We start from the raw sequence: 18,397 nt of genomic DNA, 5'->3' as shown, positions 1-18,397 counted from the left end.
TTTTGACTCAGAAATCAAAGATCTTCTATTAAATAGACTGTTATTTCAATCCCTGATGGGTAGATACTTCATTCTCATGACTTTACTCATGCATTTGTATAACCCTCTATTATTATTGTTATATTGTTTCTGTGTAATATTTCTCCATCCTAATACTATTTTTATATAATAAGTGCCATTATCCCCTCTTTATTTACTGAGCAAAGGGCCCTTTGTTTTAATTCTGTGTTTGAGGTTGATTATAATTTTCTTTACCCTACTCATTTTCTGATCTCTAAGGCATTTAACTCAAATCTTCTGTCTTTCTTTGACTGTTTGAAGGCGATCTGATTCTTCCCAAAAACCTGAGAAGTTTACTAATTTACAAAGATACAGAGCTATTTTGTACAATATTTGAATCACAAATTTCCTGATCTTTTCTTTCTTTCCTTAAGTAAATTCCATACACCGCCTTCAAATCAGCTTCTTATTTCCATTTGTCTTCAGCTCAGTTTCCTTCATTCATTGCATCTCATAGTTTAGTCTGAGAATTGGACATCTTAATTATAGACCTACTTTTGTTTTCACAAAATTCAAAGAGAACTGACACATGTCAATTTAATCTCAGGATGTTTTGTATTATCAGAACTTTTTTCATATTTCCAGTGCTTACCACACTATCTCTTGATACATATGGTTATGTTCAACCATATGTTCAACAGTGAGTTATAATATTAGAAAACAGAGGGAAGCCTGAACAGAAGAACATGTGACTACAGACAACCATCTATCTAGTAAACTCCACCTTCATTGGCAATTAAGATCTAACACCTAATCCTAAATAAAGAAAACACAAACACACCCTAAATAATAACAGTCTAAAATAATAAACACATCCTAACTAAAAGTATATAACATTTTTGCACCAATAAATATATTTCCAAGAGTATATGATACTAATGCACCCAATCTCTTCTTGTCCTTTATCCCACTGCACAGTGATACCAGTAGTGATGACAGCAGTAGTAATCAACAGTAATTAATAGCTGTGACTCCAGTCCTTCACAGCTACCTTTCTTTAAGCCAACAGGGTGCAGGTTTGTTCCTCATTCTGAAGCATTCATTTTACTGATATTCCACTTTTTACTGTCACACATGGCTTCAATTAATTCACCTGCAGCTTTTGCTTCTTTGACATCACATCTGCTTTGTACCATAGCCCATTCCATCATTGCACTGCTGAAATATTTATTCAGAAAGTTGTGCAGGTGAAGGGCTGGCAAAAAGAGAAGAGCAGGACCTTTTAGCTGCACCATCAGAAAATTAGGTAGGACATAAATGGAATTGCCTAGGTGAAACACAGTTTGGATCTCACCACTTGCCTCTACATTCTACATACTAATTCAACATGGTAAAGCTGAGCTGCAGCACAGTCAAAAACTAAAAGCAACATTGAGAATATCATAGTCTAAGAGAAGCTTTTGTAAAAGCTATATTTTTATTTTTTAAAAATTAGTATTTTAATAATTTTACGTACAAATGTAGCCTCTTTATTTTTACCCAAGAAAAATGAATATATGGACCAAGAGTTTGAATGGGATTAGAAAAAAAACTATGCAAACTGTCAGTCACCAAATTACTCTATGACAAAGACTGTTGCAGGAAACCTTTTAACAAAGATGTAAACTCTCAAGAAACACAAGGAGTTATATTCACAAAAATATGAATCAAAATAATAATTTTTAAAACCCACACTTGATTTTTTTTTTTTTACTGAATGAAGGAAATGAAGCTTATTTTTCTTGAAATATGGACCATAAGAGATCAGCTAATCTAGACACATAGTCAAGGCAGGACTGACAGAATTGAAACATTTCTGATACAGGATTTTTAAAAAGTAAAAGCAACAAGAAAAAACCCCATAGACACTCCTGTGCTTGAAAACAATAGCAGCTTTTTCCCAATGTCAAAGATTTTTCCCAATGCCAAAGGTATCTCTCCTTGCTTGAGTACCAACCCATAAGTTTGAGTTGTGGGACAAAACGCAGAAGACTAAAGGGTAATCTTCTACGGACAGATAATTAAGAGAGCACATAAAGTCAGCAACATGAAAACATAATTAAAATCACTGAAACACAGAGTGGAGTTGAATAAGTGAAGTGGAACACAGTATTGTCTCACATGAATGTCTCTGTTTTTCCACAGACACGGAAACACTGACCATCTTCTCAGTTTTAAACCCTGACATAAATAAATTTCTAGTAAAAACCACTCACTGGTGGACATGGGTCAGCAAGCACTGGGCTGTTTGACACCACCAGCAGAGAGCCATGAATCCCATAAAAGCTGATATATCTAAAGGGGTACAGGAATTTAGGTCAGAGCAAGAATCAATTTTCAGTTCTGCCCTGCAAGTAAATTGTTTACTACCCCATATGTCTCCAGTGATACTACCTTCACATTTCAAGTTTTCATCAGGTGTATTACTTCACTTAATTGTTCTTAGCTGTTTAAAGGCCTCCAACAGGGATGTTTCACAAGGATTGTCTATACCAGCAATTGCCATTCCTGATATGAAGAAAGGTATAAAGCTTCTTTTCCTGTACTAGCTTGAAGTCAAGAGCATTTAGGGTTTGCTTTTTTTATCCCTTACAGTTTCCTGTTTGAGGATCATAGAAGCTATTCACTTTATGTAATTGTTTCCTTAAATTGCTGTTTTCCATTTGCATAATGTATCATTTAAGTAAAGGTAAAGAAGCATTTCATCTTGATAATTTCTGCCACAGCTGAGATTGCAAAATTGCTTCTTGTTAGAAGGAAATTTTTAAAAAGTGCAATCACTGCAACTTTCCAGATGGCATCTAACATATTTTTCAGTCTGCTGCAATAGTATGTTATAGATATGCTTGCTATTCAGTTCAAGCTAGGAAACATTTTCTCTAGCTGAGGTAGGTCTTTTGGCCCCATGTTTTCATATTCTGTCACATTCCTTGATAATTTCCTGATTTATTAGTTCCATAGCTCTAAACATTTTCTTGTCTACAAAAAATTCTCTACAAGCTGGACTTACCAAGACACTCTATTGCTCCACTACTAATTTCTTTGCTATTAAATCTGATTAATTCTTTTCTACAGCCTTATCTAAGAATGCCATAATTTAGTCAAAATGCCATTCTACATTTATCAGTAACTTCTCCTAACTTCAATTCTCTTCTATTATTAATAGTAAGAACTGATACATGCAGTACCCTCTACCTCAGATATACCCATAGGCTGAAATCCTCAAAACATTAAAACTTCCTAAGTTTCATGCCTGACACTTCTCTGGAATTAGCCTTTAAATATAGTGTTGCTGGAAATCTCAAAGTCATTATATTGAATAGTTCTGTGTAGGTCAAAATCTGGCAATTGATCTATAAATATGTATTGTTTGTACACATTTACCCACATTCAGCTGAGGTTTTGACTCAGCCAAACATATGAGTCTTATACTTCTGTAAAGTCACTACTTACATGCCTAAACTTTGGCTCAGTGTGGCAATATCAGCACAGACATTCAACTATTTAAATAAAATTAAATTTAAATTTAAAAAAATAATTCCTTATAGGTGATAAAGAACATATAGATCATGGTGACTTAAACAATCCTATTGCTTAAGACTGCAAATCAGACCCAGTGCCTGCCAGAGAGAAAAAATAAAACAGAGTTAGCCTCAAGCTCTTCACCTGGGTCAGGAATCATTCCTGTGTACCTGAACTCTCCCATTCTCCCTTTGCACTTCAAGGCAAGCAGGGTACAGATCCTTGCTGCATCTGCAGTACAGGGTCACAGGCCTGTGCAGATAGGCAGCAAAGTAAAACAAGATTTGTCCTTGATTCAATCATCTTCCTTTTCTTACACTTAGAATGCTGTATTTCTCTATCTCTCTACCACTTGCAAGTCTGCAAGCTGATGCAAACCCTCACTTGAAATTCTTTCACTAGATCAAGAGCATTAAAATGGGGCATGCATATCCCTACTTGGTTGCTATATTAGTCTGTCTTTTTCCATTAGAACTGGACAAAATTTCCAAGTTTTTCATTAAAAATTTGAAAATCTTTGTTTTGTTGATTTGAAAACTTAGATGTTTTAAGGATTTATTTTTCAATCACTCTTGTTTTCAAGCTTAATTTTAACACCAAAGAAAACAAAAATCTATGATAATGTCATCTTTTATGACATCTCTCTTGGTCAAAGTAAGCTCTATGACACATTTCATCTTCAAAGAACTCGAGTGCTTCCTTTATGTTTAATGATTATGACATGGACTTAAGTGATCTGCAAGATCTGCAAGAAGGCAGCAAAATCAGCCACCAGTATGCAAGAGTCAGGACAGTTTATTGTCAGACCTGAAAGACTACAAAAAGTGCAGAGTTTATCTAGATTGTGTGCACATCAGCCACGTGGTTAATGATTCACGAGGCTATCAGCATTTCTTAGTCTAGGTGGAAAATGCTGTGGGATGTCTCAAGTGAATTGTTTGTATAGCACTGCTTGGATGCAGTCAGAGGCTGTGAAGTTCACATGTGGCAGCACCAGCAAGATCATCTGAGATGTCTGAAACATTAAATAGCTTCATCTCAAACTGAAGGACTGTGTTAGGCTTATTTCCTAGGCAATGAAAAGCATTTGTAAAGAACCGAATTGTAATAATACATGCAATTTCATTTTGAAAGATAGGGATTAATGGCACACAATGCCAGTAATGGTAGTTTAATTTGGCCTCCAGCAAGGATTATTATAACCCAGAGGGTATTCCCCTGTAACTGCTTTTAAAAATTTTACTTCCAACAAAAAAGTTTGCTGCATCCTTTCATAGTCCTTTAAGGAGCCAAGGACTCTTTTCTACCCTGCTGCAGTCTGGTGCACCTATGCTATGAGGTTAAACCTGCCCAGGACTGTGCCTGCTGCTTAGGCCAGCTGGCACTGAGTGATGAGTGATCTCATTTTCTCCTCTTGCCCTCCAGTGAGGGCAACCATGTATTGAAAAAACTCCCATCAGGAACTCCCACTTGCATCCAGAAACCACTTGACTAGCTGATGCAAACCAAAACCATCCCAAAGACTAGCTAGGTGCTTACCTTCTAGCATGGAGACAGTCAAGAAGAAACAAAATCAAAAATTAAATAGAATTATGTCTTTCACACAATCATCAAGGTTGGAAGACACCTTCAAGATATTCTAGTCCAACCCTCATCCCAGCACCACCCAAATCACCACTAAACCACAATCCAAGTGTCACATTCAGATGCCTCTCGAGCAGCTCCAGTTACAGTGACTCCACCACCTACCTGGGGAGCTTACTTCAATATCCAGCCACTCTTTTAATGACAAAATGTTTTAATATCTAATCTGAACCTCCCCTAGAGCAACTTAACATCATTTTCTCCTATATTTTTCATTTGAGACATGGCAAAAAAAGACCAATCCCCACCTTACTACAACCTCCTGTCAAGTAGCTCCCTCAGCCACTCCTCACAGGACTTGTGCTCCAGACCCTGCACCAGCTCCATTGCCTATCTTCAGACTCACTCCAGCACCTCACTGTCTTTTCTGAAGGGAAGAGCCCAGAACTGAACACAGAACTTGAGGTGTGGCCTCACCAGGGCCAGGTGCACAGGAGCAACCACTTCCGTGGCCAAACTACTTCTAATACAGGCCAGGATGCCATTGGCCTTCTTGGCTACCTGGGCACAGCTGGCTCACATTCAGCCACTGTCAACCAGCATCTCCTGGTCCTTCTCAGCTGGACAACTTTCCAGCCACTCTGCCCCCAGCCTGTAGCACTGCCTGGGGTTGGTGTGACCCAGGTGCTGGATCCAGCACTTGGCCAACCTCATGCAATTGGCCTTGGCCCATTGATCCAGCCTTTCCAGATCCTCTGCAGAGCCTTCGTGCCCTCCAGCAGATCAACGCCCTCACCCAACTTGGTGTTGTTTGTGAACTTACTGAGAATGTTCTCAATCCCCTCATCCAAATTATCACTAAAGATATCCAACAGAACCAGCCAAAACACTGATCCCTGAGGAGCACTGCTAGCAACCAGCTGCTGTCTGGATGTAACATCATTCACCACTGTCTCTGGGCCCAGCAATCCAGCCAGCTTTTCACACAGTGAGGAGTTTCACTGTCCAAGCTCAGGACTGCAGAGTCTAGCTACTGCACTGGGGGATGCCAGCAAAGGCTTCCAAATTAATATATGTGAGGTTTTTTCTCTTCTACAGCAGGTATCTGAGAGGTTTGTCTAGTTGTCTAAACAATTTATTAATAAAGTGCTTTGTTACAAAATTAACATAAACAAATTGTTCTTGCATTTATTCATAAGTCAGAAAACTCCTCATAAATGTTATTTACTTCACAGACAATTTCAGTCTGATTAACTAAAGCATCCTTCTTCAGGAGAGCACTTGAGCATGTCCTCAAGTTCCACTGAATCCAATTATTAGGTTAGTTGAGGGAATCAGTTACAAAGAGAGATTGGGGTGGAACACTGGACAAAGAAAAGCAGGAACTAAATAGCCAAGGACAGAAACAGAATATGGGACAAAGCCTAAACAAAAACCAAACAAAGAAAAGGGCCAAAAATCCAGGACTTGAGATTAAATCTGGTGGCCTTGTGCCACTGTACTTTGGCTGTTGTTGGAATCTGTACCTCACTCTCCTGTAGTTTCAACACACACAGTAGAAAATGTCTTCTTTACTTCTCTTGTGAGTTTCTTCATGACTCCCGCAAAATTCTTTATTTTATACAACTTTCCCTACAAAATTCTTTAAATAAACGTTAGTAACGTAGCACAAAGACATTTGTAACCTGAATTAAGTACTTGTGATTTCATCCAAGTTTAAAGACATTAATGTAATATGTATTTACTAATTAGTGAAAAAACCTAAATAATGGTTACAGGCAAATGAAACAGCAATGCATTTGCAAGGACATAATGAATACTCATGGGGAAAAATCCATGACAATGAATTAAGCACATGATTAAGTAATTATTTGGTTGATTTGCTCCATTTAGCATACCCTGCTACTATGATAACAGAAGTAAGAGATGCTCACACTATATAATTTACTCAATGAATTTGACTTTCATGTGAATAAAGAAACAATAAATCAAGGGCTGTGACACAAAAAAATGCTCAGGCTCATTCCCTCTGCTCTCACTTTAAGCACCTGTAACCTGTCCCTGCCACAGGTCATTTCTTCCCATGATTGAACAATCAGACCAGAGCATGTGCAGGGATAGAGGCTAGATAATTAACCAAAGACCTATTTTGGAGTTCAGCACACGTTCCTACGTGACCAAACTTAAACATTTTTTCAAGACTTGCATGGCATACTTGTTTAAGAAAAATAAAAATAATTACCCCATTGAGAACAAATTTTTATATTGTTCAAATTATGCCAATATTACCTGAGAATATAGTTATCTTTTCCTCCCATCTGTTGTCCAGCTTTACTTCCCTGTTACCTGCCTTTCTCTCCTCCTCCTCCCCATTCCTAGGAAAAAAATGCAGGAAGAAAGTCCTTTGCTATAGTATCAGTATGACATGGCATCTGCTTGGGTTTAAGTTCAGACTTTTACTATAGGTGTTGATGTTGGATTTTAGTGGGAGGAACCAGCACATAAAGTGTTGTGTTTGTTTTATTCTAGGGTTTGCAAGGTTCAAAGGAGAAGCTGTTGGTTTTCTTCCTCTGGGATCCCTGACTCCTTATGTTTATCTGAGAGTTAGGGTGTCTCAGAAAGGGATTTCAAAGATTAGGATGTTAAAGGGAGACTGTCTGGAGGTGGCTCAAAGGAAAACTGAGAAAACAGTATATCCTAATCTTTCTTCAATCGCTTCTTTGGTCTTCACGCAGGTTTACAGTGAGATATGTTTTCTCCAGGCTAAAAACTCTGGGTGGGTTGCTGCTAACAGCATTTTTTTCCCCCAGGAAACTCTGCAGGTCTCATGTTTCTAGCACACCTTCTCAATTCTTCTCTCTGATGAGAGCGTACTTCTTCCTTACTGGTAGCATTTATATGCACTGGTTTTGCATTCCAGCAGAGAGAGCACTCAATGTCTCAGCACTTAAAAGGCATATCCAGCACAGGAACAAAAATTTTCATATGTAAGTTTTGATGTGCCTACTTACCCAGCTTTGCCTACAGACACCTTAGATAGAGAACTGAGCAATCCATTAGAAATTAGCTCTTTCCAGACCTTTCTCAGCATGTAGACACATGTATTTTTAACAAATTTCAGAATATACTAGAACAACTTCCCTGCCCATCACCTTTGCAATATCAAAGTGGTGGCCATTTATTTTCATGTGATTCTATTCACATCCCAGAGAAGACTAATGGCTTGTATTTTAGAATGCAGCTTATTGACAACAATGTATGGAAATAAGGGCAAGATAAAACACGCATCATGTTTTGATTGAAAAAGACCTGACAGGTGCCATGATATGTAAGTGGCCACAAGTTTGATAACTAAATATATTCAGAAGCAACTATATTGGCATCTTAGCTAAAATTATTAAAGCCCAAGATGTTGTTAGGATCCTAGGGTGTTAAAATTGCAAGAAAAGATGCTTCCAGTTAGAGAAATTAAGCAGATTTAACAATTACCCTCCTTGTGTTGTTACATTCATAAACAGTTATAATGTTTTCTTGAATTCAGGGATAGAATTCACCACATTTGCTCTCCAAAGGTGGCATTTATTGTAATCTTATATGATAAATTTAAAACATAGTAAAAGGGCCTTTAAATAATGCCAGCTGTGCCAGTTCTCAGGCACAGCTTGTAGCCACACAGAGAGAATGGAAACACATCTCAAATACCTCTGTGTATAAACACCTCTGTGACCCCAGGGAATTTGGCAGGGGTCTGCTTCTGCATTCCTAAGGCATCCCAGCTTCTCGACCTTCAGCTGTCAATGTACAAAGCTGAGCTTACACGCACACTGCTGTGCTTTATAACTCACAATGAATCACATAGCACAGATGCAATGCTGTTTGGAGGAGCTGGAGGTTTAGAAAAAACACAAGCACAACTTTCAGCCTGAACTGACAAATGTAATCCATTTCCATAAAAGCAAAGACTGTTATAAAGGAGGATAAATAGAGGAATCAAAGTCAAATGCATGGTAAAAAAAGAGGCTGGTATATTGCAGTAGCAAAAATAATTCAGATAAGCCCAGACTTGTGCAAATAATCAGGCCTGTTTAACTTCCAGCTGGACACCTCTACCCTTACAAATTATCTCTTTGAGCCCCATATCAACACCACTATAACACCTAGTCATAAAGCTGCTGTGGAATTCCAAGAATGGTTGTGTCTCTGGGAAAAAATAGCCTTCCTATTGCTGGAATTGTGTCCATACAACCCACAGAGCATTTGGGCCTCTTTAGCTGAGTCCATTTCCCTTCAGGGCCAAATCAGTAGGCATTCTAACACATCTATTCCATCTCTATGTACATTACCTAGTGCTGAGGCTTCCTGGATGTATAGGTTCCTTAAACAAGGGGTCCAGAAACTCTGTGGAAAACATACAGGAAGTTATCTCCTGAACCAGCAATGTAATCATACATCTCTTTTATCTTCAGATCCTGGACAGACTCCTGAAGCAAAATACCTTCTACTATGCTTCAAGGGATCCCACAGGTCTTTTCCTCTGCTATGGCCCACTGGCTGTGCTTACACACAGGTTACACACTGAGGTTTTTTATGTCAGCTGGGAGCTGACGTTGTAAAACAGGCAGAAGACATTCAATGTCTTTTATGGGCAAGTGCTCTAATCATTAGCCTTGGAAAGGAAGGATGTAACAGCACCTCCATCTGCAATCATTAAAAGAAAAAATCAACAAAAACAAAACAAAACAAAAAACCAAATGAAAACCACCAAACACCAACCCCCCCCCCAGCAGATAAAACACCAGGGAGCTCCGAGTTGTTTGTGTCATTTTGGCAGGCTCTCCCATGCTGTGAACAACACTTCAGAGTAGCTTTTTATTCAGCTTCTTGTTATCTGAAAAAGAAAACACTTCAATGCATTTTTAATGAATTTCCTGTAGTTTGAAATGAAATTTTCTCAGTTGAGAAAGTAAAAATCTCCACAGAACAGACAGAAAATGTCATTTAAGAAAAATAGCCAAAACTGCAATAATACAGTGAGTACATCTGGACACACTGCCCATCCTAGAATGCCTTTGGCAATTTGCCCCAATAGCTTCACACCTCCTAGTCTCCAGCAAGTTTCCTTTCACACTATCCATCAGAGCTGACACATAAATTCCATCCAAAGGCTTTCATCAGCATTAAAGCACTTCAGCAATACAGGTAAGTTCTCTATTCCTCTTAGAGACCCTCCAGCACATCTGAAAAACAAGCCTTTGATCTATAATTTCTCTAAGTTTTGCTGGCTTAATCACATCAACTCACACCTTCATCTTCCCTCCCTAATAGCATGAGGGTGCTACCAGCTCCTTCCCACACTCAGACTGGGGCTACCCTTCACCTTGTATTTTGAATTTTTCTTCCAGGCTCATTTGGCTGTGCTGAAGTTGATGCAACTTCTGTCTCTCTGTGCCTACACTGGCTGCTCTTCTGACATGACAATTGCTAGCATAAGCTATGAAATGTCACATGATCTACAGCCAGCCTTTTCCCAGATGCTTCTTCACTTTTATCTGGACGTGTCATCTTGCTGGTTTCCTGGATAAATTTAGTGTTACCATCTCAGACCACTGGACAGGCTGAGCAGGTTTTACCTTTATATACATACCAGGTCAGAGGCTGTTCAGTAGATGAACACTGATATTCAGCATTTGAGACCAAATGCTGAATTTGGTCGATTTCATTTTGGTCCAAATTCAGCATTTAGACCATAGTTAATTGTGTCTTCTCCAGGACCATTCCGAAAGAGCATCCAAATACAAATCTGAGAATACAAACTTGAGACTCAACCCTGTAGAAAGGAAGAAAGGAAAAGGGCAGAAGGCAGTGGTAGGCAAAAAGCCAGAACCTGACTTCCACAACTGAGTCCTCCTCAGCTGTGCTGCTCTCCTAAGAGAAGTACTATGTACTGCATATAAAAGTAAATATATTTTAATGGGAATTGAGAGTACCTATTCCCAGCTCAATATCAAATATTTCATGGGTCCACAGTAAGACCACTCAGACAGAAAACACAGGCTCAATTCCCTTAAACTCAGACTGAAAATATATAAAACAAAGTCTCATGCTCCTACTACCAGAAATGGATCTAATGCTCTTAAGAAGCACTAATCAAACCCAGTACACAAAGAGGTATTAAAAATTAATTTAGGAAGTGTTTTTCACCTGCCCAGGTGAAGTTCCTGATAATTTTCAGCCTTCAGGTTGAATTCGTCTTATACTACCAGCAGCCATAGTTCTAAATTACATAAAACCTGATGCCAGCATCCACTGAAACTCTCCTTAGATGCTAAACAGGCCTTGCCATAACCTAACAGCAGAAATCCCCATCTAATCAATGCAAGTGATGTGACTAAAATGTGAGATGTGGGGTAGGTAGAATCATGCCATGTAGCATTAAGTGGCAGCAGCAGCATGTATGACTAATTTGTGCTACAAGCTTAAAAATGACAGCCACAGAAGCTAGGAGAAAGGGCTGTAGTCTCCCAAATCTATGATCTAGCTGTGGTTGTCAAACATAGCAGATTTCTTGGCATCAACATCTGTCCCTGAAGCAAGCAGCAATTACAGCACTTTGCAGCACTGCAAGCCATTCTGACAGCTTTCAGCTCAGCCTGCAAAGAGATTTGATGGTCCTGGCCACACTTAGCAAAATAAACTAGGATTCCCCACTCCCTGCTTTGCATGGGCCACTACTCATACCAAAATAATTTCTCCATACTTGTCTCTATACGCATATTTGTTGCAAGCTATAGTTCATTTTTGCTGAAACACCATTTTTACAAGTCTGTGGCTTCTAATGTACAGAAGCTTTACCAGGTCCAAGCAAAGAATAATAGAAGATCACTTTAGGTCATGTTAAGAAATAGAGCAGCTGATGAATGTTCTATTGGCAGGTAAGGCAAGAAGGAAGTGCTCTCTTAGATTACCTCACAGGAATAAAAAATAAATAAATTAGATAATAAAGTGAGCATTCCTAATCTGTGTATTATTTGTTTCTGCTGCTGTGAGGGAGGCAAGGTAATTCATGTAGCTTTTAGCTTGTTGACGTCGTGAGATACATCATAGACTGTGTGATACATCAGTAGACTGGTCTGCCATCTTAATAAATAATAAAGCAGATTAACATTCAGCATATTGCTCATGAAACCCATCCCTTTATCTGTTCATATCTAAAACATCAGGTTGATGGAACCATCTAGCTAGCATCAATGTTGCAGCAATCATTTCAGGAGAATCCGTATTAAAGAGGTTTACTGTATTCCTTTCTCTTTCTGCTTCAGGCCACAATTAGAAAGACAACTGTTTAAGAACTCTCACAATTGTATTTTATTTGACATCAGCAATACACTGGAGTATAATAGGAACAATTGTTTTTGCACAATCTTTCTTGCAAGATGGATTTATTTTCCAAATACATAGATGTTCATAATACAGGAAGGTAACAGTTAAGCTGCACAATAGCAAAACAAGTTGACAGCTATCAAACCACCTTTTAAGTTTGTTAGTATAGTCAGGTGACCAGCATTGAACATATCATTCAAATAATTTAGTTAACTTCTGATTCTTCAAATCTTCCCAGCCACATTGTTCCATGCAACTAAAATGTGCACCAAGAATAGTGTAAAAGAATTCAACAAAAGGCTTCCCTTGCTCTGATTTCTTTTCAGTTTTTCCCCATGTATGAGCCAATACAATGGGATAAACATCAGAATTTGGAATGGCACAGGAACTCTTGCAACATGCATCTAGGTCAGCCACATATTGCAGAAGTAATAAGTTATCGACAGAGAAGATAGAACTTTCCTACAGGAAGTGTTTAAAAAGCATGTTTACTATGTTTGTTTTAAGTGTATTTTCTGCATGCCACTACTTTTACAGAAAAAAAATATAAAAGTACTTCCAAAAGCTTCACATATTTCACTGGGAGTTCTCCTTGCAATGTCTAAGCCTAAACCCAGATGTTTTGGTTGCAATGGACAGGGCGTCTCAGGAAAAGAAAAGCTTACAGTAAAACAAAATATCAGTAAATATCACATTTTTTATTTTCTTTTCATTTTCAGCTTAAAATGACACAATATATATGACATATAGCAGCTGCTACACATCACATATAAATACTTTTTTTTGGGGAGGGGGTTCGAATTAGCACAGAAGTTGGTATCTCCCAGTCTGCCCCTCAGCTGTGAATTTGTGAGTAGAAAGAGTGAGAGAAAGGACGTTCTCCATCATTTGTTAGATAGACTGATTTTAACAGCTCATTAAAGTGCCCCAGCAGTTTGGAATATCAGGACTGGCAGAGTGCAAGGGTGGTAGATAAAGGGGAGAAAAAGGTACCCAGGGCAACTTCTAGATGCCTTATTTACTTACTACCAGCAAGTCAATACTGTGTTTGCAGATGGACTTTTAACACACTGTCTCTGCTCTGGATGCTTGCTAGTGATGCAGCACAGAGCACAAGTTAGTCATCCAGAAAATCAGAAACCTGAAAACTTTTGTCTGTTCTGCAACTGACCTGTATCTCAAGCAGCCAAACTTGGTTTATGCCACTGCACTAGCACTGGATCTTGAAGCCCACCCCTAAATCCTTACACACCATTCCTTAGGACTCCAGCCTACTCACACTGTGCCTTCTGCTTCACTGCCAGGGTTTATCTGCCCCTGGCATGGATGCACACCCTCTCCCTGCCCAGATTCTGCTGTCCACCTGGGGCTGGAGATGTGATGCATAGAGAGCCTGTGGCCAAAGGGAAGGCGTGGGAATCCCACACCATCCCAGAAACTGCTGCTCCTCACCTCAGCCACACAGCAAGGGAGCAAAGTCAAGGACAGAACTTGAACAAATCAAAACAGTGCAAAAGTAGCAGAACATGCCAAAGATTGGTTTAGATTTTTCATTTTGGAAGTTTAAAACAGCTAATGAGAAGCCCTTAAACCTAATTCAACTCTAACATCTTACCTCAGGAAAATGCCTCAGCTGTTCTTATCCAGAACTGGGATACCTTGTCCTGCTGAACAGATTGCTCCATCACTTACAAAAACATGATCCAAACTCAGCAAGGCTAGCACTGAGTGCCCTCTTAACTGGATTGATATATTGAACCTTAAAATTCCTAGGTCTTCCACAGTTCATCCATGGCATAGCAGAAAGAAATCATGGAAGTGTACATGGAAGCTGGTTAATTGCATATTTAGTAAGATCTACTGAGAATGTGAAGATCAAAGAAAGCCTTTTTTTCACTCACATATCTGTTCTTATCTGATTTCACTGTATTTATGTATATGATAGCCAGAGAAGAAGCAAGAAGTAGCATTTTAAAACCTCTCCACAGAATCTTCCCACCTTCTGTTTATAAATTGTCTCTGCATTCTCCAAAGAGAAAAAATATAATCCATGTATTTATTAAATGGCTACTGAATATCCCACAGCTAAGCATCTGATTTAGCTTAAGGGAAAATCCACATACATTTCACCTTATCTTCCTAAGTGAAATGTCTACAAATAAAATTCACATTATCAGTACAGAGAAAATATTTTTGTATATAAAATGTTTAAAGATTTAACTAAATATCCTCCTAACTAGAGATTTTATTTGAAAACAAAAGCTATCTTTGTGAGATAATCATAGACAGAAGTTTGCACAGAAGTGTTTCCTACCTTCCTGAAGTTTGCAATGGAGCTTATGATTTCCATGTCTGCAGGTGAGGAAGCCTCTTTAAAAAAAAAGTTTAAAAATGAGAAGAATTCAGCTTGATTTTCTTCTTAATAGTTATGCAACAAAATGGAGAAATGTGCATAATTATGCAACAAAATAGAGCATCAAAGAGAACCCCCTTTTTCCAGTGCTTAAGTTACAGGAGAGATGGTGGGGGCATAGTAATCAGACCTACAAAAAGTCAGCGATGCAGTTCTGTCTCTGGGAAGGCCCACAAGCTGCTGGCAGGAGACTGTGGGTACTTACCTGGCAGCAGCACTAAGCATCTTCTGTTTCATTACCAGACCTGTATTTGTCACTCCCACCACTCTTCATTGCAGAACCTTTAGCAGATAGGCAAGGAGCAGATGAGGTGCAGTACACCTTGGTGCTCCTCTGGGACCTTCTGTGCTGTTGCAGTGCATATGAGCAGTGCTGACCTGAACAAAGTTTTCATTCTGCCCTATTTTGTACTCCAAAAAAGCATTTTCCATCCTCCTCCCACTACTCCAAAGACCCTGTTGCACTACAGGATGGCTTGGATGCACAGCAACATGAAGGCATCCCAGCTGGCAGCAGGAGCTGCCTCACATCTTTTCAGTCTTCCAGCCACAGCATCAGAACCCTTAGGGGAGATTAACTGTGCTGATCCTCATGGAGGATTTGCAGTTGGAGCTGAATTCCACATTGCACTCAGCTTGCTCCTACACTGCCTATTTGGAAAAGGGGTTTAGGGGGCATTTTCATAAGTGGCTTAATCCAATATAAGCTCTGCTCAGCCTCTGAGAGAGGGAGTCACCCTCTCCTTACCCTCTGTTTCTGACCACAGACTCCCATCTTCTCCCACACGAGCAGCACAACAGCCCTCATGCACCCACTGTGGGTACACACACACACACACATACACACACACACACACCTTTGCCTTTTGTGGATCCATGCTCTGCAAGTGCCAGCTTGTGAATGTACATTTTCAGACATGGCAACTCTAAATGCAGGTGCAGCCCACACGCTGTAGCACTGACTGGATTATCAGAAATGCTCAGCACCAAACAGCTCCCGTGAATTCAGGTACAAGAATGAAGGCATCAGATTTAGTAGGAAAGCATGATACTTTAAAAATACTGGTTGTTACTGTAAGGAAAGCTGTTTTCTTCACCCACATCCCCTCTGATAACTGAATTAAATCAGAGACAGCATGCTCTCTATTTAGTCTCTTAAACATAAAGCAAGTTAATGCTAAACATTCCAAAGTGCTTCATTACTGAAAATTAAATGTATAGAGTCCCAGAAAGATTTTTTTTAATGTTACTGTTTACATTTTTGGTTGAGAAATGTTCTAAAACAAAGGGAAGCAGTAAAACTTAATAAAATTCATTCTTTTCCCTTTCCTATTCTGTCTCCTAATTCTTCCTGGCTGACAAAGAAAATACCATTTTTGCAAACAGCTTCAATGGAACACAAATGTTTATAATAGGACATTGGACACTTTTCTTTAATACTTTCTCATTATACTTATAATGAAGGAATAATTATTTCTAGGCTGTTTCCTGCCAGATGCAGTTCTAGTACCTCTAATAGGACATATCTTAAAATAACTGCTTGGTAGCAAGAAAATAATTTTTTCATCCACACTCATGTTTTCCCTTCTCTCCTTTTCTTTCTCTTCAAATAACTTGGTTGATTTGTCTCTTTCAAAAATTCTGGCCTCTTTTTTTGTTGGTTTTTTTTTTTAGTCCATGATTTGTCATTGATATAATTCACAAAATCACCTTTCTGGAGGAAAAATGACCACAGGGCCACAGGAGGTTTGAGAAAGCCTGAGAGAGCCTCTGTTTTAATGACAGTGGAGGGAAGAGGAGAGTCCTCAGGCTGTGGTTTCACACCAGCATTAACCCAGCTCAAAGCATCAACCCAGGCTCCTCACACCCTCCTTTGTACCAGCACTGAGATGGGAGCCAGATCAGACTGACCCCACTACTACTAACCAGCCAAAAGGAAACAAGACAAAACTGGGGGTTTAGCTGGACAAGTTATTTCAGCCTGCTTCCCCACAAACACTGAAATTCTTCCCCACACACAAAGCAAGGCAATAAAGAAGAAGGGGAGAGTGCTACATTCAGCAGTAATATAGTCTTATGGTGGAGTCTCAAAAAAAGCTTGCAAAAAGCTCATGGATTCTGCTTGTAGCCTCTCTGGTGCAGACTGCTCCAGAAGATGGCAGAACATAAGCCAGCTCCAATTCACAAGCCTCTAAGAATAAACATGCCCTGAGTCCTGCCTTGCCCAATGTGCTTCATCAGCCCCTCAAATGTGGGTTGAGTATTCAAGACCAGAATTTTTCACAGGTGGATTATTTTTTACCACAAAAGCACTGCTGGTATTGATTTGCAAAGACATGTATCTAAGAAACAAATATTTTAAAGTGATTGCTCAAGAGCTCTGGTTATCTGAAACACCTCGAATCTCCACCACTCCTCTGGTGATAAAGAATGTTGCCACAAATTAACAAAAAAATGAAATACATGTACATACAGAATCATCTGCTTATGAAAGGTTCATTTGACAACCTGGCACATCCTAACAGAAAAGGAGATTTTCAAGCTTGCAAATATAAAGCATACTGTGACATTACTCTTAGCAATAAGGTTAGATATCTCATATTTGGAAATAACTTTGAAGAAATACTTATAGACATTCTTTACTTCTGAGACCTCCATCCTCATAGCAGTTTTACTTACCATGCAGATGAACCACCAGCACAAGATGATGACGCAGGACAAAGCAGTACTCAACTAATTTTTTCAATGTATTGAGCTCAGAAGTAGAGCTGAGTGCTTCATACTGTCATCTGCTTCTTCTACCAAACTCCAGTTAAGTATTTTCCAAGGATGAAAACATATTCACAATCAACGGTTTCCTTTAGTGTTTCTTTATGTCATCAGATCATCCACAGACTGCTGTCAGTTAACAGCAACCTGCATACTGCACTCACAAAAACACTAAGCAAATGTTGAACAACAGCAAGATGACCAGCAGGAAATAACTCAGATTTCATGCTACTTGAAGATTAATTCAGTATTATCACACTCTTCCTCCAGATCTTTGTCTTGAAAACAGGTATATGAAGATAGTTATAAAAAAAATACCTACCTCGCATGGTGTTTTTCATCCAGAAAGGTACTCTTTCAATATAGAACTATTAGCAAGTGCATCTTGAGTCTGCTTCCTTAAAATTCAGGGAAATTATATTATTTCAAGGAATATATATATATATATATATATATATATATATATGTATATATGTACCCAGGCTGCAACAGCATTAGTATTTTTAAATGCTGGAACTACACTATTTTTTTTTAAAACCATTCAAAAATTGATGGGAGTTTGGAGGGTTTTCTAAAAAAGGGAATCTCCAAGGCTTTTGTTTTGCCAGTGTTATTTTTATTTTGAAAAAGCCATCATGCTCTCCATTCCTCTTGCACAAGAAAATGAAACTAGAATTATGACCAAAAATA

Source organism: Molothrus aeneus, chromosome 4 (genome assembly GCF_037042795.1).
Source record: "Molothrus aeneus isolate 106 chromosome 4, BPBGC_Maene_1.0, whole genome shotgun sequence".
Lineage (NCBI taxonomy): Eukaryota > Metazoa > Chordata > Aves > Passeriformes > Icteridae > Molothrus > Molothrus aeneus.
The sequence above is the reverse complement of the archived record's forward strand: the minus strand, read 5'-3'. Positions refer to the sequence as shown.